Below are 22,399 nucleotides of genomic sequence, written 5' to 3' on the forward strand. Positions count from 1 at the left end.
ATTTGCTTTCTTAATCACAGACTCAACCTGCATGTTGACCTTTAGAGAATCCTCGACTAGCACTCCCAGATCCCTTTGTACTTTGGCTTTACGAATTTTCTCACAGTTTAGAAAGTAGTCCATGCTTGTATTCTTTTTTCCAAAGTGCAAGACCTCACATTTGCTCGCACTGAATTCCATCAGCCATTTCCTGGACCACTCTCCCAAACTGTCTAGATCCTTCTGCAGCCTCCCCACTTCCTCAGTACTACCTGCCTGTCCACCTATCTTCGTGTCATCGGCAAACTTCGCTAGAATGCCCCCAGTCCCTTCATCCAGATCATTAATATATAACGTGAACAGCTGCAGCCCCAACACTGAATCCTGCGGGACACCGCTTGTCACCGGCTGCCATTCCGAAAAAGAACCTTTTATCCCAACTCTCTGCCTTCTGTCAGACAGCCAATCCTCAATCCATCCCAGCAGCTCACCTCGAACACCATGGGCCCTCACCTTGCTCAGCAGCCTCCCGTGTGGCACCTTATCAAAGGCCTTTTGGAAGTCTAGGTAGACCACATCCACTGGGTTTCCCTGGTCTAACCTACTTGTCACCTCTTCAAAGAATTCCAACAGGTTTATCAGGCACGACCTCCCCTTAGTAAATCCATGTTGACCTCTTCTAATTCGACCCTGCTCTTCCAAGAATTTAGAAACCTCATCCTTAATGATGGATTCTAGAATTTTACCAACAACCGAGGTTAGGCTAATTGGCCTATAATTTTCCATCTTTTGTCTTGATCCTTTCTTGAACAAGGGGGTTACAACAGCGATCTTCCAATCATCTGGGACTTTCCCTGACTCCAGTGACTTTTGAAAGATCTCAACCAACGCCTCCGCTATTTCCTCAGTCACCTCCCTCAGAACTCTAGTATGTAGCCCATCGGGGCCAGGAGATTTATCAATTTTAAGACCTTTTAGCTTTTCTAGCACTTTCTCTTTTGTAATAGCAACCATACTCAACTCAGCCCCCTGACTCCCTTTGTTGGGATATTACTCATGTCTTCCACTGTGAAGACTGATGCAAAGTACTTATTAAGTTCTCCTGCTATTTCCTTATCTCCTATCACGAGGCTTTCAGCATCAGTTTGAAATGGCCCAGTGTCTACTTTTGCCTGTCGCTTGTTTCTTATATATTGAAAGAAACTTTTACTCTCCTTTCTAATACTACTGGCTAGCCTACCTTCATTTTTGATCCTCTCCTTCCTTATTTCTCTCTTTGTTATCCTCTGTTTGTTTTTGTAGCCTTCTCAATCTTCTGATTTCCCACTGCTCTTGGCCACTTTATAGGATCTATCTTTTTCTTTAATACATTTCCTGACTTCCTTTGTCAGCCATGGCTGTCTAATCCCTCCCCGGATAATCTTTCTTTTCTTGGGGATGAACCTTTGTACAGTGTCCTCAATTATACCCACAAACTCCTGCCATTTTTACCCTACTGTCTTCCCCGCTAGCCACTGCTTCCAGTCTATTTTCATCAGTTCCTCTCTCATGCCTTCATAATTACCTTTATTTAACTGTAACACCATTACATCCGATTTTGCCTTCTCTCTTTCAAACTGCAGACTGAACTCTACCATATTATGATTGCTGCTTCCTAAGTGTTCCCTTACTTGAAGATTTTTTTAAAGTCTGGTTCATTACATAGCACTAGGTCCAGAATAGCCTGCTCCCTTGTGGGCTCCATGACAAGCTGTTCCAAATTTACCGCTATCTAAGGAGCCTATTAGTAAGATTTTGTTTCTTTTTTTCGGGAGGGTGGGCGTTATTGGTTGGACTGTTTATTGCCCATCAGTTCCTGCCATTGGAGGAGGCAGTGATGAGACACCTTCTTGAACTGCTACAGTCCTTCGGGGTGTAGGGCCACCAGGAGTTTGCCCCAGTGAAGAAATACCCATTTAGTTTAAAGTCAGGATAGGGTATGACTTGGATTGGAAATTGTAGATGGTGGTGTATCAGTGAATTTATTGTCTTTGTCCTTCCAGATGGGAGGGATTGTGGGTTTATTAGCTTGGCAAATTGAAGCTTCTCTCCTTCTCCACTGTTACTCTCTCTCTTCCATATCTATCCTACTTTCCTTCCCTTTTACCCTTCAGTCAATCCATCCTTCACTTCTGTTTCTCTTTCTCCTCCACTTGTGTCTCACTTTTCTCATTAACTTCTGTCACTCACTAGCTACCCCTTTGTTTTCAGCTCCTCCTCTTCATTCTTACCATAGTCTTTCCCTCCTCTCTAACCTTTTGCTATAAATTTTGTGTCTTATGGTCTTGCTCCACAACCACCTGATAAAGAAGCAGCGCTCAGAAAGCTAGTGCTTCCAAATAAACTGGTTGGACTATAACCTGGTGTCATGTGATTTTTAACTTTGTCCAACCCAATCCAACACTGGCTCCTCTAAATCATGAACTTCTCTCATCCTTCACCTTGTTTTTCATCTCCTTCTTTTCTCATACTCCATATCTTTCTGACCCTTTCCCTACACTCTTTTTCCCTGCCACAGAGAACTAGCACTCTGGAGACAGTAATAGAGTCACAGAGATCTATAGCACAGAAAAATACCATTCGGCCTATTGGGTCTCTGCTGGTCAGAAGCAACCACATGGGGGAGTCACACAGATCTCTAAATGGTCCTGCAGTAGACCATCAGCAGAGTAGGTGGTACCTTGGCAGGGAGCTTCTATTGATGATTGACAGAAAATGCATGTCCAGAGTCGAAAAGTGTGGCATTGCAAAAGCAGCATCCGAGGAGAAGGAGAGTTGACGTAATGGGCATAAGCCCTTCATCAGGAATGTGGGGGGTGAAGGAGACTGAGAGATTAATAGGAGGGTGGGGGTGGTGGGAGGGAGGTGGGAAAGTGACAGGTGGATGCAGGTGGGAGGTAATTTGTAAGAGGTCAGTGGGGAGGGTGGAGCAGATAGGTGGGAAGGAAGATGAACAGGTTGGACAGTTCAACAAGGCAGTGCCAAATTTGAGGGTTGGATCTGGAATGAAGTGGAGGGAGGGGAGATGAGGAAACTAGTGAAATTGATGTTGATTTCATGTGGTTGGTGGGTCCCGAGGTGGAAGATGATGTGTTCTTCCTCCAATCAGCAGCTGGCTTGGATTTGGTGGTGGAGGCAGCCCAGGACTTGCATGTCTTTGGGGGAATGTGAGGGGGAGTTGAAGTGGTTGGTCACAGGGCGGTGGGATTGGTTGGCGAATGTGACCAGAGATGTTCCTTTAACCATTCCACGAGTTGGCATTTTGTCTCCTAGATGCAGAGGAGACCACGTCGGGAGCAACGGACTGAGCGTTCAGCACCCTTCCCCCTCTGCATTCCCGATGAAGGGTTTATACGAGAAACATCGACTCTCCTGTTCCTCGGATGCTGCCTGACCTGCTGTGTTTTCCCAGTACCGCACTTTACAACTCTGACTCTCCAACATCTGCAGTCCTCTCTTTCTCATAGAAACTGCACGTTCACCCATGGGTAATGGAGTCTCATTGTCAATTGTACCAAAATTACAAGTGCCTGCTCTACCATTCAATAGGGCCATGGCTAATCTGGTTGTAAACTTAACTTCTGGATTAGTGGTGCTGGAAAAGCACAGCAGTTCAGGGCTGATGAAGGACTTTTGCCTGAAACGTCAATTTTACTGCTCCTCAGATGCTGCCTGAACTGCTGTGCTTTTCCAGCACCACTAATCCAGAATCTGGTTTCCAGCATCCACAGTCATTGTTTATACCTTGTAAACTTAACTCCACATTCCTGCCTGACACCCTCTTGACTCCCTTGTCAATCAAAAATCTGTCTAACTCAACCTTGACCACATTCAGTGTCCTATCCTCCACTGCCCCCTGTGCAAGACGAGCCTAATGTCCTACTCCTGTTCCTAATTTCTTGTAGTTGTACCATCCCAACCTACCTTGAGCTCCCTCAGATAAATATGCCCTTCTCATCCATTTACCCATGCCCTTCACACCTTTGTGTTCCTCTATAAAATCCTCCCTAAGCTATCCCTGTTCCATGGAGAACCATCCCAGCCTTGTCATTCTATCCTTCGGCTGCAATTTTTCAGTCCTGACGACCTCCTTGTAAATCTCCTCTGCACCTGCTCTAGTATGAATACATAACTACCTCACAACAGAAAGGATGCAATGATATGACGAGAACTGCACCGATTACTCTCCTTCTGGCTAAACTAGGGTTTCTACAGTTCCTTGGGAATCTGTTGCCATTGTCCTTCTAGTTGGAAGAGGTTGGGTATTTCAAAGATGCTGAGGAGCTTCAGTGAATTTCTGCAGTGCATCTTGTAAATGATACACACTGCTGACTCTAGGCATTGGTGGTGGAAGGAGTGGATGCTTGTGGATATGATACCAATCAGGCAGGCTGCTTTGTCCTGAATGGTGTCAAGCTGCTTGAGTGTTGTTGACGTTGCACCCATCCAGGCAAGTGGGGAGTGTTCCATCACACTCTGACCTGTGTTTTGCAGAAAGTAGACAGGCTTTAAGGACTCACAAGTGAGTTACTCACTCTGGCCTGACCAGAGGCTGATTCCTAGCTTCTGACCTCTCTCATAGCCACCATTTTTATGTAGCTAGCGCATTGTCTGGAAAAATCTTTTTATCTCAAATTTAAAGTTATAAATGGAGCTAACATTAGCTGTTCTTTGCAGGAGAGAATTCCACATGCTACCAGTTGTTCTGTGAACTTCTGCTTCCTAACTTCTCGAGATGGCATGGTTTTGATTGTAAGAGCCCACCTCCTTATTCTAGACTTTCCCACCAGTGGGAAATATTTCTTTGTAACAACTGCAGCAATTCCTTTCAAAATCTGAAAACTTCAAGCAAATCACCAGCCACAACCCCCCGCCCCCCCATCCATCTGTATTTCAGAGAACACAAAGCCTATTTTATGTAATCTTGACCCCTTACAGCCCTGGTAATATTCAGATGAATTTGCACTGTGCTGTTTCCAAGGTGTGTCAGAATACATCTGATTCAAAACCTCTACACACAGAGTCGGCTTCTAGTTGGGACAGATGTCTTGAAGTTTATTCACAACATTAGCCGTGGGCGGCACGGTGGCACAGTGGTTAGCACTGCTGCCTCACAGCGCCAGAGACCCGGGTTCGATTCCCGCCTCAGGCGACTGACTGTGTGGAGTTTGCACATTCTCCCCGTGTCTGTGTGGGTTTCCTCCGGGTGCTCCGGTTTCCTCCCACAGTCCAAAGATGTGCAGGTCAGGTGAATTGGCCATGCTAAATTGCCCATAGTGTTAGGTAAGGGGTAGATGTAGATGTAGGGGTATGGGTGGGTTACGCTTCGGCGGGGCGGTGTGGACTTGTTGGGCCGAAGGGCCTGTTTCCACACTGTAAGTAATCTAATCTAATCTAAAGTAATCTAATCTAATCTAATCTAATTAACAATTTATATGTCTACAACACCACAGATTTACACAAATAAGCTGGCACATAGCTAACTGACTGAATGCAATTTACTGCCGCTAGGACACAGGAGGTACTGAAGGTAAGACCTGTCTATTATGCAACTGCTTAAGAAAGCAATAACCTAGTGGCATTATTACTAGACAATTAATCCAGACACTCAAATTATGTTCAGGTGACCTGGGTTCAAATCCCACCGTTAGAGACGGTAGTTTTTTTAATATAATTTATTCACAGCATCACTGGCTAGGTGAGCATCTATTGCCCATCCCTAATTGTTAAGAGTAAACCACATTGCTGTGGGTCTGGAGTCAGAATTGAATTCAATTCATGTAGAGCAGAATTTAATTCAATTTTTAAAAAAGTCTGGAATTAAGAATCGACTGATGACCATGAAACCAATATTAGTTGTCAAACAAAAACCACCCAGTTCACAAATCCCCTTTGAGGATGGGAATCTACCATCCTCACTTGTGACTCCAGACCCACAGCAATGTGGCTGACCCTTAACTGAGGGAATTAGGAATGGGCAATCAATGCTGGCCTAGCCAGTGATGCCCACATCCTGTGAATTAATTAAAAGGAAAATGTCTTATAAGCACCAGACTATCTGGACTGGAATCTATGCCCTAATACATCAGGCTGTTCCCCATAATGAAGCTCCCACCCTGTCATAGCCTGCAATAAAGCCAGACCCAGTCCAAAACCTAAGGCAGGAACATATAAGAAATAGGAAACTGAAATCAGACAAGATCCTTGAGGAATATAAAGGAAGCTAGAAAGAACGTACACAAGGAATCAGGAGAACTAAAAGGGGCCATCAAGTGTCCTTGATAAGTAAGATTAAGGAGAATCCCAAGGCATTTAGTACATATAGTAGGAACAAGAGGGATCTTGGGGTCCCTGAAAGGGGTACAACAAGCAGATGAGGTGGTAAAGAAGGCGTACAGCATGCTTACCTTCATCGGCCGGGACACTGAGTATAACAGTTGGCAAGTCACTTTGCAGTTGTATGGAACTTCAGTTAGGCTACATTATGGAGCAGTGTGTGCAGTTCTTGTCACCACACTATAGGAGGGATGTGGAGGAGGTGCAGAAGAGGTTTACCGAGATTCTTTTTTACTCACTAACAGGATGAGGGCATCATTGGTTAGGCTGGCATTTATTGCCCAGAGGGCAGTTAAGAGTCAACCACATTGCTGTGGGCCTGGAGATAGCAGTAAGCCAGACCAGGTAAGATTAGCAATTTCCTTTCCTAAAGGGATTTAGTGATCCGACAATGGTTTCATGTTCAGCATTAGACTCTTAACTCCAGATTTTTATTGAACTCAAACTCCACCATCTGCTGTGGCAGGATTTGAACCTGGGTTGCCAGAATATTATCGGGGTGTCTGGATTAACAGTCCAGCAATAATACCAGTAGGCCAATGCCTTCCCTTGTTTGAAGTGTATTAACTAAAAGGAGAAAGTGGACAAACTTGAATTAGTTTTGCCAGAGCATCGGAGGCTGAGGGGTGACCTGATAGAAGGCTATAAAATTACGTGAGTTGTAGATAGTGTCGATAGTCAGAATCTCTCTCTCAGGATGGAAATGTGCTGGGCAGGTTGTTGGAGGGAATCCTGAGGAACAGGATTTACATCAATTTGGAAAGGCGAGAACTGATCTGGGATAGTTAACATGACATTGTGCGTGGGAAATCATGTCTCACTAGCTTGTTTAAATTGTCTTGAACAAGTAACAAACAGGATCAATGAAGGCAGAGCAGTGGACTGGAGTAAGTTGTTCAACAAGGTTCCTCATGGTAGACTGGCTGACAAGGTCAGATCATATGGAACACAGGGAGTAGTAACCATTTGGATACAGAACTGGCCTGAAGGTAGAAGACAGATTGGTGCTGGAGAGTTGCTTTTCAGACTGCAGGCTTGTGACTAGTGATGTACCACATGTCCTAGTGCCTGGGTCCGCTGCTTGTTGTCATTTATATAAATGATTTTGATGTGAACGTAGGAGGTATAGTTAGTAAGTTTGCAGATGACACCAAAACTGGAAGTGTGGTGGACAGCGAGGCAAGTTACCTCAGAGTACAATGGGATTTTGATCAGATGGGCCGAGGAGTGACAGATGGAGTTTAATTTATATAAATGCGAGGTGCTGCATTTTGGAAAGGCAAATCAGGGCAGGACTTATACACTTCATGGTAATATTGTGGAGAGTGTTGCTGAACAAAGAAACATTGGAATGCAGGTTCATAGGTCGTTGAAAGTGGAGTCACAGCTGGATAGGATAGTGAAGAAGTCTTCTGGTATGCTTTTCTTTATTGGTCAGAGTATTGAGTACAGGAGTTGGGAGGTCACATTGCAGCTGTACAGGACATTGGTTAGGCCACTTTTGGAATACTGTGTGCAATTCTGCTCTCCCTGCTACAGGAGAAATGTTGTGAAACTTGAAAGGGTTCAGAAAAGATTGACAAGGATGTTGCCAGGTTTGGAGGGTTTGAGCTACAGGGAGAGGCTGAATAGGCTGAGGTTGTTTTCCCTGGAGCGTTGGAGACTGAGGGGTGACCTTATAGAGGTTTATCAAATCATGAGGGGCATGGATAGGGTGAGTAGACAAGGTATTTTTCCCGGGAAGGGTGAGTCAAAAACTAGGGGGGTATAGGTTTAAAATGAGCGGGGAAAGATTTAAACGGGATCTAAGGGGCAAAGTTTTCATGCAGAGGGTGGTACGTGTATGGAATGAGCTGCCAGAGGAAGTGGTGGAGGCTGGTACAATTGCAACATTTGAAAGTGGATGGGTACATGAATAGAAAGGATTTAGACAGATATGGGCCAAATGCTGGCAAATGGGACGAGATTGATTTAGGATATCTGGTTGACATGGACAAGTTGGCCAAATAGACTGTTTCTGTGCTGTATATCTCTATGACTCTACAACTAGGGGGCATAGGTTTAAGGTGAGAAGGGGAAAGTCTAAGGGAGATGTGCAAGGCAAGTCTTTTTATACAGAGGGTGGTAGGTGCCTGGAACTCACTGCCAGTGGAGGTGGCAGAAGTAGATATGACAGCAAAGCTTGAGAGACACATGAATCAGCAGGGAATCCAGGGGTATGAACCATGTGCAAGCAAATGGGACTAGTTTAGAATGGCACCATGGTCAGCACAGGTATGATGGGCTGAAGGGCCTGTTCCTGTGCTGTAGTGTTCTGTGTTGGTGAAAATCTAAAGTCTATCTCTTACTGCATGACTAAGAAACTCCTTCAAGCTGTGGAAAAAAAAAGTCTGATGCATTAGTTTGACTGTCACAGATGCTGAGTTTCTCCAGCATTTTCTGTGTTTATTTCAGGTATCCAGCAGCTGCCTTTATTGACATTCTACTGGCGAGTTCTCATGACTGCTCGAGGCTTCCTCTGTTGTATATTATGCAGTAAAGTGAGACTGATTGTGTTGGGACAGAAGTGAAAAAAGGCATGGCTGGGATAACTAACTGGGAGAAAATAGGTAAACAATGAAAGGGGGAGCGAGGATGAATTTCCAAACGAAATGATATATAGAATACAAACAGCCCTCATAATGAGCAGTCAAGCTGCTCTTTTGGAAAAGGTTTGGACAGGAACCTGCACCTCTGGGTGTAAGAGACTACACAATCCAGTAAAAGTGTCGGATTCAAACAAAAACAGAAATTGCTGGAGAAACTCATTGTGGGTCTGGCAGCATCTGTGGAGAGAGAGAGAGAAAAAGAGAATTACGTTTCGAGTCCAGTGACCCTTCTTCAGAAGTGTCTGACCGCTAACCTGAACTCTTTCTGTGCTTTTAGGAACAGCTCTGCATTCTGAAATAAATTTCGTAAGTTTTAATATTCTGCCACATTATCAAGTAGATTAGATTAGACTCCCTACAGAGTGGAAACAGGCCCTTCAGCCCCACAAGTCCACACTGACCCTCTGAAGAGTAACCCACCCCCCTCTGACTAATGTACCTAACACCATGGACAATTTAGCATGGCCAATTCACCTGACCTGCACATTTTTGGACTGTGGGAGGAAATTGGAGCACCCGGAGGAAACGCATGCAGACACGGGGAGAATGTCCAAACTCCACACAGACAGTCGCCAGAGGCTGGAATTGAACCTGGGACCCTGGTGCTGTGAGGCAGCAGTGCTAACCACTGAGCCACTGAGCCACCGTGCCACCCCTATTCCTTCTATTAGGGGTAAAGGGTATTTTACCATAATTTGTTTTAATTCACCTGTACCTTTGGGTGTGACTTTAATGTAGTTCCATGGCGAAAAGGGTGGTGCTGGAAAAGCACAGCAGGTCAGGCAGCAGCTGAGGAACAGGAGAATCGACGTTTTTAGCATAAGCTTGATTCATGATGAAGGGCTTATGCCTGAAATGTAGACTCGCCTGCTCCTCGGATGCTGCCTGACCTGCTGTGTTTTTCCAGCACCACACTCTTTGACCCAGATTCTAATAATTGCCAAGATTTCCTGGCACAACAGTATTCTCTTCTCAGTGACGGCAAATTTTTTAAAAATGTTTTAAGTAGTTAAGTCGATAAATTGATAGCTTTGTGATTTGATGATTGATTTTATTCACATACACCTAAGTACAGTGAAAAGCTTTGTTTTGCAAGCAATGCTAGGATCTTCAGAGGTGCTGACTGCTCTGTCAGTGACCAAACCAAGGATCACTGTCTGTGGACTCCTCTACTGAAGGATTCAAAAAGACTTCTACATTGCTAAAGCCAACATTTTGAAGGTCTCACAAGCCTCTTTGATCCCTTCTTGATTATAATCGCAGACCTCAAGTGGGAACAACATTAATGATTGTTATCTTGGAAGTAATTTTTTTTAACCTCATAGAATCCGTACAATATGGAAACAGACCATTAGGCCCAACATGTCCACACTGACCCTTCAAAGAGTATCCCACCCAGACCCATTCCCCTACTACTTTACATTTCCCCTGACTAACGCACCTAACCTACACATCCTTGAACACAATGGACAAGTTAGCATGACCAATTCACCCAGCCTGCACAGCTTTGGACTGCGGGAAGAAACCGGAGCACCTGGAGGAAACCCATGCAGACACGGGGAGAATGAGCAAACTCCACACAGTCACCCAAGTCTGGAATCAAACCTGGGTCCCTGGTATAGGAGTAGTGTGAGGCAGCAATGCTAACCACTGAGCCACCATGCCACCCCCACTGGATGTGCAGTCCATTCCACACACGGTCTTTCTATTTTAGTCCTTATGCTCCACACAAGCCTCCTCCCATCTCATTTTATCTCACACGATCAACATAAGCTTCTGTGTGTTCCTCCCTCATATAGTTAACCATCAGTCCCTGTAATATAGCTATGCCATCTACCTTAACCACTTCCCTTGGCAACGAGCTTCACACTATTATCACTCTCTGGGTAAGGGAAGTTTCTTCAATTCGCTTTGTGATATAACAATGGCAATGTAATATTATGACTTCTCATTATTGTCTCCCAAGTGGATTTTTTTTGTGTCTGCTGTGCCTGTCACAGTTTTAAAGATCTCTATCAGGTCACCACTTACTCATCCCATCTTTAGAGAAAAGAGTATCCACTTGTTCATGTTTTCCTGATAGCCATACAGAACCGTTATGGTACAAATGTAGGCCATTCTGCCCGCCATGTCAGCTCCGTCTCCCTGAATTTTGTTAAGGCAAACGAGGGTGGGACCTATACAGTTAATGGTAGGGTTCTGAGGGATGTTGAAAAAGACAGTGACCTGGGGTGCAGGTGTATAGTTCCTCGAAAGTGGAGTTGCAGGCAGGCAGGGTGGTGAAGGAGAAGTTGGTGTGCTTGCCTTCACTGGTCAGAGCATTGAGTATAGGAGTTGGGAGGTCATGTTACAGCTGTGCAGGACATTGTTGAGGCCACTCATTCAAAAAAAAACCTTCCAACAACTCATTCAAGTTGGAGTTTTTCATGTGGGAGACTTGAAAACATAGATCAGCAAGCCACTGTATTGCAGTGAGAAACTTATAGCCGAGCCCACTCCTACACTTTGCCAATATCTAAATAAGTGCATTTTAAGTAGAGGGTACAAATAGAATTAGGAATGGAACAACAATCCAGTTTTCCTCTGCACCTCATGGTTGGATGATTGTAGCTAACAATCCACATTGATTTCACTGATTTGGCATAATGGGAACATCCAAGGCTGGCGTTCATAATCTATGCTGACATTTTAGTGCTGTGTGGAAGGAGTGCAGCACTGTCAAAGATGTTGATGGAATATTAAAGTGAAATCCCCTCTCAAGCAGACAAAAACAAGCCCAACACACCAGTCATAGAGATGAGTTCTGTCTAACTCATCCAAGTCAACCAGATATCCAAATTTAATCTGGTCTCATTTGTCAGCCTTTGGCCCATATCCCTCTAATTCCTTCCTATCCATATACCCATCCACATGCCTTATAAATGTTGCAATGGTATTAGTCTCCACCACTTCCTCTGGCAGCTCATTCCGTACACACACCACCCTCTGCATGAAAAAGTTGCCCTTTAGGTCCCTTTTACATCTTTCCCCTCTCACCTTAAACCTCTAATTTTGTGCTCCCCTAACTGGGGAAAAGATCTTGTCTATTTACCCTATCCATGCCCCTCGTGATTTCATAAACTTCTATAAAGTCACCCCTCAACCCCTGATGCTCCCTATACCTCAAAACCTCCAATACTGGCAACATATTTGTAAATCTTTCCTGAATCATTTCAAGTTTCTCAACGTCCTTTCTATAGCAGGGAAGATCAGAATTGAATGCAGTCAAAGAAGATAGGGTGTATTCCCTAAATTCCTGGCAAATACTTATCCCTCAGGAAACACTTAAAACAGATTATCTCATTACCATTTATCTCACTGCTGCTTGGGAGCCTGTAGTTCATCAAAATTGTCTGCGATATGTTCTAAGTTTTAACAGTGACTACACTTTTAAAGTACTGAATTAGCATTAGGCTCTTAGGGATGCACAAGGTGATGAAAGATAATTTATAAATGCAAGTCTATCTTTTTTGTTAATTGAGATAATACTTGTGCAAAAGACATTTAACCAAGTTCAAGTTTGATCATTACATTCCTGAGTCTCACTATCACTCCAGTGAACATAAGGGAGCACATATTCACCTCTGTAAAAGTAAACGCACAAACCATTTATGGAAAAGTCTGACGCCACTGAAGCTGAGAAGTTACCTACAGCAACCATGGATTTGTAACAGTCGCCATTTCTGTTTGATTTTCATTAGAATGTAGTCTAACATGATCACATATCCCATCCAATGAATGTATACATTCACAGGGCCCAACAATCCCATTATAGAAGAGACATTTCATAAGTAGTCTGTTCACAACCTCAGAACTCTAAAGCCACTGAAATACTTTTAACCATGTAATGTAGGCCTCCCCTCCCCTCAACTTCATTCCCCACCCCCAGCAGCTAGTTTGAACCCACCAAGCTCCCCGAAACAGTGCTGCTTTTGTTTGACACAAACTCAATGGGCTCAATCGCCTCTTTCTATACAGAACCATTTCGTAATTCTATGTGAGGTAAGGGATAAATATTGGTCCAAATACTTGGGAGGGCTCCTCACCTCTTCATCAAAATAGTTCCACTGCGTCATTTTAACATCCCTTGAGAGGGCAGATTGGGTTTCAGTTTTACATCTCATTCAAAGTACAGCACCTTCTACTGGGCAGCACTCCCTCCCTAGATTCTGGTGCAAGTTTCCATGAATAATTTGATCTCACAACCTTCTGACTTAGAAACAAAACTGCAAACAGCAAAGCCCTGGCTGGGATCTGAAATAATGCAAAGGGATATTTTGTAGACACCTGAGAGGGCAGACAGGACACTTAGTTTAATCCCTCATCCCTGAAAAAGTTATAATCCTTCATGCTACAATATATATTAAGGGTTTTCTCATTAACATAGCAACACTGTGCACAACAACTTCTTCAGAATTGCAAGGGTTGAATACATTCCAGACATTTTTATTCCAGACAGGTCACAAAATAAAATTCACAATCAATGATTTTGACACCATCAAATTAATTGAGGTTGTACTATTACATGGATTCTGTGCTAATACTTAAACTACTGAGAGCAAACATTAGTGTTACCAAATAATTTGATAGTACAGTAAAACTTAATTTTTTTATTAGGTATAATCTCAATTTCTACACATTATAAAATAAATGCTAATCACTGTAACCATGACTGCTGTTTCGGTCTAGTCCGAACCAGACTTTAGCCAACAATAATAATGTCATTGCCAACATAACTATTTATATCCAGCACCTAGGAACAGGCTTGCAAAGGCTAAACTTCATAAAAATCAGATTGGAAATAAAGAAAAGTAGTTAAAATCCAATTTTACTACCTCATTAGCTAAAACACGAGTTAGAAACATCATGCGCTTATATTGCACCTTATCTTGTGCCTACATTGAGAAACAGTGAGAACCCATTTCAAATGTTTTCAGTCGGATTTCAACTAGAGGGCAAAATATTTTTATAACTTCACGTGAATTTTTTTTATGATGACCAAACATTGAGATACCTATTTTTACACTTGTACAACCAATACATTATATTTCACAGAGATGTTTTTTTTCTTTATAGACAGCATGTGATAATCGGTTCAAACTGCCCTGTGGCAACCGGCTGCCTTTTAAAAAATTATTCTTTCCAGAATCCTCATGCAAAATTCCCGCACTATTCAGAATTGGGGTTTATGTTTCAGAGTCTAAATATTTGCAGGCTCAATGCATCATTCCTCACTCTCCTTACCTTACTGTAAAGTGCTTCGGGATTTCCAGAAGTTGAAAAGGACACCATATCGAATGAAGTCTTATTTTTTAACTATTCCTCTTATACTCCAATCTCCAACCTCATCCACTCTGTTGCATCACCTGGTATGGATTGCTAATTACCAGTATAAATGCATTTACTTCCTCAGCAAAAATCATGTGGTAGCTCATATTTTGTTCTTGAATAATTATATTTTTTATTACCATCTGCCCCTGTCCCCCATTGACCAACCACCTTTCCTCTCCCGCGCCCCCATCCCCAGCAAAGGTTGAGTCAATTTCACTGTAGCAATCTGGTCAGAGATGACCATTTCAATATTTCAACAGGTACGCTGATTGGCAGTGAGACACAACATTTAATTTGTTGACTTCAATCCATACATGTCAGGTACATGGGTAGAAACTATTTCAGGTTTTCTTTGGTCTTTGAGTGTCACTGACAAGGTCAGCACTTGCTGGCTAACACTAATTTACCTTGAACAGAGTGGCTTACTAGACTGTTTCAAAGCACTGTTAAGTGTGAACCCCATCTTTGTGTGTCTGGAGTTACATGTTAAGGTAAGGATAGCAGCTTTTTTTCATTAAAGGACATTAGGGAACCTTTAGTTTTCTTTAAACACCAATGAACAATGATTACAAATACAGAAATTGCTGGAAAAGCTCAGTAAGGCTGGCAGCATCTGTGGAGAGAAATCAGAGTTACCATTTTAGGTCCAGTGTCTCTTTTTCAGACCAACTGAGCTCTCCCAACATTTTCTGGCTTTGTTTCTGATTTCCAGCATCTGCAGGTCTTTCGATTTTTATGAACAATGATTACATTCAACCAACTTTCTTGTTCAATTCCAGATTCTAAATGGATTCAAATTTCACCATCTTCCATGTCCCAAGAACATTAGCCTGAGGTTCTGGATTACATTAGTATAGTGACATTATCAGAATGATATCTCTTCCGCAACAATCATACTTGTTCACCTCCCTCCAGATAACTACTGGTATCACTCTAATCAGTAGCCTTAAGCAAAAGTAATAACAATTTAGTTAAATATTTGTTTCCCTCCTGTATTACACAAAGTACTGGCAATAGCCCAGTTTGTAACTATTTATGGAAATTAGGAGTTGCAATATAAGTACAGAAAGGATGTGATTGAACAGTAAAAGAAAATACATTAAAAAGGATCAGCAACAAACAGGGGAATCAGACATCAAGTACAACCCATGGATACAAAACTGCCTCATAACAGGAAACAAATGTTTGGAGATTGACTCTAAATGTGGTATTTGGTCCCATTTTAATAAAAGGTACTCTGATACAATACAACAGTTGACAAACTATGCAGTATACATTGCGAAATATCAACTCAGCCTGAGCAACCTTAAATAAATCGACTTGAGAGAATTAGCAAACAAAAGTTGCTAACGTGTATTTGAAAATGAAATTCATTCTGAATATAGGCCATTTCTCTAAAGGAACAGTCTTGCAAACAATCATTCAAAAAAAATCTGAATCAGGAAAGCGAGGACATTTTTAGTGGAAAAAGAAAATTGAACTCTTACATTCAAACCTAATTCACCTTTCTGCACTCATCTAAAGCCAGATATGGTAGGGGTGTTTGAGGGACTTTTAGATAAGCACATGAATATGCAGGAAATTGAGGGATATTGACCAAGTGCAGGTAGAAGGGATGAGTTTAATGTAGCGTCATGTTCAGATCAACATCGTGGACCAACTGGCCTGTTCCTGTGCTGTACTGTTCTCTGTTCTCCTCATTTGTCATGGTAATTTATGAGCAATTTTTACATGAAAGTAGCATGACCTTTATCTTTAAGTTTTGGGTGCCTGATTTACCCAGAACACATCAAGCTGGACTATACAGCATTCACAATGGCAGAAAAGGATTTAAGAAAGTAACTATGGAACAATTCGACTCATCTCTCTCCTAAATAAGTTACTCGAGCCTACAAAGTGGAATAAGATTAGTGAATGTACGAAAGGTGTGACTAACAGAGTTAGTCAACATAGATCGCAAGGAAATGTCAATTTTGATTAATTGAACTATGCATTGAGACAAATAGAATGCAATGCATACAGCATATTTGTGCATTCCAAAAAAATCTCGAGGGTAAAAGATATGTCTTTTCTATGGAATTTTCCATTTCCAATTCAATTATTTGAAGTAATAACTTTTCATAAGTGTATCTATAAGACAATGGCAAAAATTAAGTTCAGCATTCTCTTACTTTCATTACATATACAGTATCATATTTTCAATAAATTAATATGTCGCAATGCAGCACATCTCTCTGTCAGTGTCCCGAGTTCAGATGAAAGCTTTGTCTGTCTTCTCAGGTGGAAGTAAAATATCCCACTACACTGGGGGAAAGCTCCCCCTGGGACCTTTTACAGCCAGCTAAGAAGATGGATGGAATTGACTGTAGATGGATATCTTTAAAAATACAATCAGAAAATGACTGGTATTCATGAATTACCAGGATAAGAAGCACTCAAAAAAGACACAATGGCTGTGAATGGTAAACCACTTTAAATTGCAGTCCTCGAGTGTTTGTGTAATTCCACACAACTCAGTCTTCATCAATCAACGGATGACCAACGTGTATCTGGGACACCCAGTTATTTCCCATTCTTTGTAAAAAGAAAATCTAAAGCATTGTCACTTTTATTTTGAACAGCATGTACTCTGGATATTGTAGGCAATGGCTCATTCATACTATTTTTGTTCTTTTCAATCACTTCCAACTACTGCACTCTTTTAACGGATAAGAAACTATCCGCTATTTAAAATATTTTAATTATCAATTAACCTGTTTTACTATCCACACTGGAGTTTTACTGATATTGTATCAATTTGTAGTGGAAATAAGTACAACTTTGTTCACTGGACAGGCAAGACACGAGTTGAAAATGGAAATGTAGTGGTTTTGGCTGCTACATCTCAGTCAATATAAACCATTTCAACAAGTGTATTATTTAATCCTGACTTTTGAATTATTACAACAGTATGCCAAACAAAGTTAGACAGTTCCTGTTTTATGAATAAATGAAACAAAAATCCAATCATATTCCACTATTCCAGTATTTGAAGTGAAAAAACACAAATAATTTATTTTCTTCTGAGATGATTTAGATGAATACGTTGTTGATGAATGGAAGGAGCAGTATGTTGGGTGACAGAAGAAATTTCTTGGACTTTTTTCCAACTGAGCTGTTCAGTCACGTTGGGTTTTTTTTTGAGATAGTGGTTCTGACTAATCTCTCCACTTATTAAAATAAAGTATCACAGAAATTCCGAGTGTGTACAGTCACAAACATATTGAAGAGAATGAACAGTGAACGTGACTTTACCGAGACAGAAAAAAAACTCAACAAGAATTGAAAACTTCCCACTGAGTGAACTAATCTAGGTGTTCATCTTTAGATTAGACAGACAACAGAAAGAGTGAAATCCTTCCTGAAGACAATTTTGTCCCAAAGATAAGGCGTTGTGCAACTTGTCCTAATGCAGTTTAGCATTCAAACTTAACAATATTTCTAAATTATAAATTCACAACATATTTATAATCTATTAGGTTTAAAATATATTCATAATTTGAAAGCATTCTAAATTTAACCATAGCAATGCAATCATTGTTAATCCTTTGGTAGTATTTTCTTAAAACCTCAAATGGATTTTGTGGCAATATTCTCCTGTACAGCACTTGGCAGGATCGTAGCGAACGAGCGCCTCCTTTTACTTTTTGTTTGTGGGTCTCACATATACACACACATTTAAACACACACATTTAAACACACACAGGTACCTTCACTGCAAACTCCTGCACTCTCCTTAATCTCTGGCAATGATCTTCAGTTGCTGCTGAATGCTTCTTTCTTGCTTTGCTCCCACTTCACACGGGAGCACTGGAGGTTGCTTGCAGTGATGGGTTAAAAGTCCCCCCCTTCCTCCTCCTTCTCCACCTCCCCCACTTTTGGCTCTCGCTCCTTCGGCGCGTCTGCAATGACTGACAGACCAGTCTCGGGCTCCGGGCTCTCAGCAGCAGCAACACTTCGGCAATCTCCGGCAACTGCAAGGCTTCGGCAATCTCCGGAGGCAATTCGTCCCCCGGACTCCACGTTTCATCACCTACACTTCGGCAATCTCCGGCAATGGAGCTAAATTGGACCATTGTCAATGTAACCTCCCCTTCAAATAATGGCCTTTCCTACTTTGTTTTGCTCATTGCCATCTACCAACTGAGTGAACTAATCTAGGTGTTCATCTTTAGATTGAGTTAAAAATCACACAACACCAGGTTATACCAACCAGGTTTATTTGAAAGCACAAGCTTTTGGAGTGCTGCTCCTTCATACTTCTAAATAAACCTGTTGGACTATAACCTGCTGTTGTGTGATTTTTCACCAACACTAGCACCTCCACGTGATCTTTAGATTGGATAAAGACAACAAAAAGAGTTAAATCCTTCCTAATAACAATTTTCATACAATCTCAACAGTGTGGAAACAGACAATTTGGCCCAACAAGTCCACACTGGCCCTCTGAAGAGCATCCCACCCAGCCCCATTCCCCTACCCTATTACTTTACATTACCACCGATTAATGCACCTAACCTACACACCCCTGAACACTATGGGCAATTTAGCATGGTCCATTCACCTAACCTGCACATCTTTGGATTGTGAGGGGAAACCGGAGCACCCAGAGGAAACCCACGCAGACACGGGGAGAATGTGCAAACTCCACACAGACAGTCACCTGAGGCTGGAATTGAACCCAGGTCCCTGGTGCTGTGAGGCAGCAGTGCTAACCACTGAGCCACCGTGCCACCTTTAAACTTTATCCCAAAGAAAAGGTGTTGTGCAACTTGTTCTAAAATTCTCCGCATTTTAGCGTTCAAACCCGACCAATAGTTTGAAATTATAAATTCACAAAATATTTACAATTGATTAGGTGCAAGATATATTCATATTCTGAATGCATTCTAAACTTAATTTTGGAATTCACTGCCACAAAAGGTTGTGGAAGCTAGGTCATTGAGTATATTTAAGATGGAGATAGAATTGTCAAAGGGATCAAGGATTACAGGGAGAAAGTGGGAGAAAGGGGTCAAGAAACTTATCAGCCATGATTGAAGGGCAGAGACATAAAATACTGCTGCTGCTGGAATCCAAGATAGACAAGCAGGAGACAGGGAGAACACAGCAAGCCAGACAGCATCCAAAGGTGGAGAAATCGACATTTCAGGTTAAAGGGCAGGGTAAACACGATGGGCTGAATGGCCTACTTTCTGCTCCTATGTCTTATTTCTTAACAACAGTTGCTATCTTTGGACACACAATGACTTTAAAAGGAACAGATAAGAGTAACTATATCTTTTAACTTTGTTCCGACTTCTTTCTAACTTGTTCTCAAGTTTTTGTACCTAGGTATTTGAACCTAAGACGGTGGCTTGTGTGGCGACATTTAAAATGTTGCACTGTACTCCTGTTCTTAAGTACACATGACAATAAAGTCTAAATCTGAAGATAATCTAAAGAAACCTAAAGTTTAAATGAAGGAGCAAAGGTAACTTTAATGAAAATTAGGAGATCATATCAAAGTAAAGGGCCAAATGCAGGAAAATGGGATTATAACAGATGGAATCTTGATGACTGGTGCAGACATGATGGGTGAAAGGGCCTCTTTCTGTCCTGTTAGAAACAATTGATTGAAGAGTATAAGGTGGACTGCAGCAATTCAAGAAGACAGCTCATCTCCACCTTCTGAAGTGCAAATAGGGATGGGCAATAAACACTGGACCAGCCAGTGACACCTACATACCTCAAATGAATTTTTAAAAAAAACAGAGAAATTGTTAGAAATAAAAGCAGAAATCACTGGTGAAACTCAGCCGATCTGGCCGCATCTGCGGTGAGAAAGCACAGTTAATGTTTCAAATTCAGTGACTTTTCATCAGAACTCAAAATTCCGCTGATATTGACTGGGTGTCCTTGCCACAGTGTCCAAACTGTAGATAGGCAGGAGGCTGGAAGAACACAGTAAACCAGGCTTCATCAGGAGGTGCAGAAGCCAACATTTCAGGTGTAACCCTTTTTCAGGACTGGGGGTGAGTGTGGGGGGAGCTGAAGATAAAGGGGGTGGCAGGGACAGAGTGGTGAATTGGGGAAAGGTGAAGACAGTTAGAGGGTATGACCTAGTTGGTCATTGGGAGGAATGAATCCAGTGATGGCAGGGAGCAGTGGAAGGGAGGGGGAGGGGTTGGGAAGGGAGTCAGGGGATGGAAGGAAGGTTACTTGAAATTGGAGAAGTTAATGTTGGGATGTCTGGCTGTAGAGTGCCCAGGTGGAAGATAAGGTGTTGTTCCTCCAATAGGAGCTGTGGTTTGTTTTGGCAATGAAGGAGGCCAAGGATGGTAATGTCAGAAAGGGAGTGTTTGGGGGAATTGAAATGGGCAGTGACTGGGAGGTCCTGTCAACCTCTGTGGACCCAGGTGCAATGCTCGGTGAGCCATTCCCAAAGTTTACTTTCTTTTCCCCCATTGTAGAGAACCAGTTGAGCAAGTTAAAGTTCAGAAAACCCAATGTCGCCAGGATAGGTTAGTAACCAGGACAGTGTTAAACTGGGTTTCCTTCTAATTCATCCCTCCAACGTCTGCCATCAAATTCCTCACCAAATTCATCTGAGAAAGCAGAAATACGAGAGAACTTTTATTCAGAAGTCTTCTCTATTTTGTTGTTTGTTATCTCTCCAACCATTTTGTTTCCAAGATCTTAGCATCAAACACTTGCTGACTTTTCCCAGCCTCTCACTTGGAAGATCAAATCAATTTTCTTTGATTTCCTCTCCTTCCTGCTCTCATCAAGGTTAACACGATATTAACTGGTAGAAGTGAGAAGCAGGATAACTACAAGAGTTGAAGTCATATTAATTGCGCTATACAGCATGGAAACAGATCTTTTGATCCAACTCGGCTATGCCGACGAGACAGCCTATCCTAATCTAGTCCCACATGGCCAGCACTTGGCCCATATCGCTCTAAACTCTTCCTATTCATATACCCATCCAGGTGTCTTTTAAATGCTGTAATTGTACCAGCCTTCACCACTTCCCCTGGCAGTTCATTTCATACACACACCACCCTCTGCGAGAAAAGCTCACAATCAGGCTGGAAAGACCAAACCCCCCTATCATCTAAATCCTTTTTCAGGTGAGATGGTAGTATAGTCACTGAACCAAAGACCCAGTCTAATCCTTGAGGTACGTGGGTTCAAATCCCACAATGGCACCTGTGGCATTTAAAATTCAAGTTTTTTTGTATTCATTCACGGGATGAGGGTATCACTGCCCAGGCAGCGTTTACTGCCCAGAGAGTAGTTAAGAGTTAACCACATTGCTGTCAGAGATGTCCTTTTGATGAGATATGAAACTGATGCCCCATCTGCCCTCTCATATGAAGCAGCTGATGGATGTTCTATCTGGTGGTCTGGGCCAATATTTATCTCTCAATCAATGCCACAAAAAAGCTGAACTGTTCATGATCTCATTGCTGCTTGTGGGAGCTTTATGTCACAAATAGGCTGCTGTATTTCCTACTTTTCAGACAACACGTAAAAAGCGTGTCGTTGTTGCAAAACATATTTGGGATGCCCCGAGGCTTGAAAAAAAATGACATTAATATTTTCTGCGCCCTCTCAAAGACTTAGTCATTCCTAAATGCTGATGTCCAGAACTGGCCAGGTGAGACCCAATGGTTTTTGATGGTTTATCTGAATTTCCTTGGTTTTACACACTGCACTTCTCATTATTAATCCAACAATTGGGACTGCCATTTGGATTACACCTCTTCCCACCCTACCTCTTGCAAAAATGCCATCCCATATTCCCAATTCCTCCGCCTCCGCCGGATCTGTTCCCAGGAGGACCAGTTCCACCACAGAACACACCAGATGGCCTCCTTCTTTAGAGACCGCAACTTCCCTTCCCATGTGGTTAAAGATGCCCTCCAATGCATCTCGTCCACATCCCGCACCTCCGCCCTCAGACCCCACCCCTCCAACCGTAACAAGGACAGAACGCCCCT

At 42.4% G+C, this 22,399-nt stretch overlaps 1 protein-coding gene across 3 annotated transcripts in view; it reads right to left on the reverse strand.

Moving 5' to 3' along the window:
* Positions 1 to 18,280, reverse strand: part of bmpr1ba (bone morphogenetic protein receptor, type IBa) — a 504,601-nt gene extending 486,321 nt beyond the window's left edge. For all 3 annotated transcript variants that reach the window (XM_072583837.1, XM_072583834.1, XM_072583844.1), the window contains exon 1: positions 18,122 to 18,280. The gene's annotated coding sequence lies outside the window, so the exon portion shown is untranslated. The remainder of the gene's footprint in view (positions 1 to 18,121) is intronic.
* Positions 18,281 to 22,399: the final 4,119 nt, after the last annotated feature.

Source organism: Chiloscyllium punctatum, chromosome 14 (assembly GCF_047496795.1).
Source record: "Chiloscyllium punctatum isolate Juve2018m chromosome 14, sChiPun1.3, whole genome shotgun sequence".
Classification (NCBI taxonomy): Eukaryota; Metazoa; Chordata; class Chondrichthyes; order Orectolobiformes; family Hemiscylliidae; genus Chiloscyllium; species Chiloscyllium punctatum.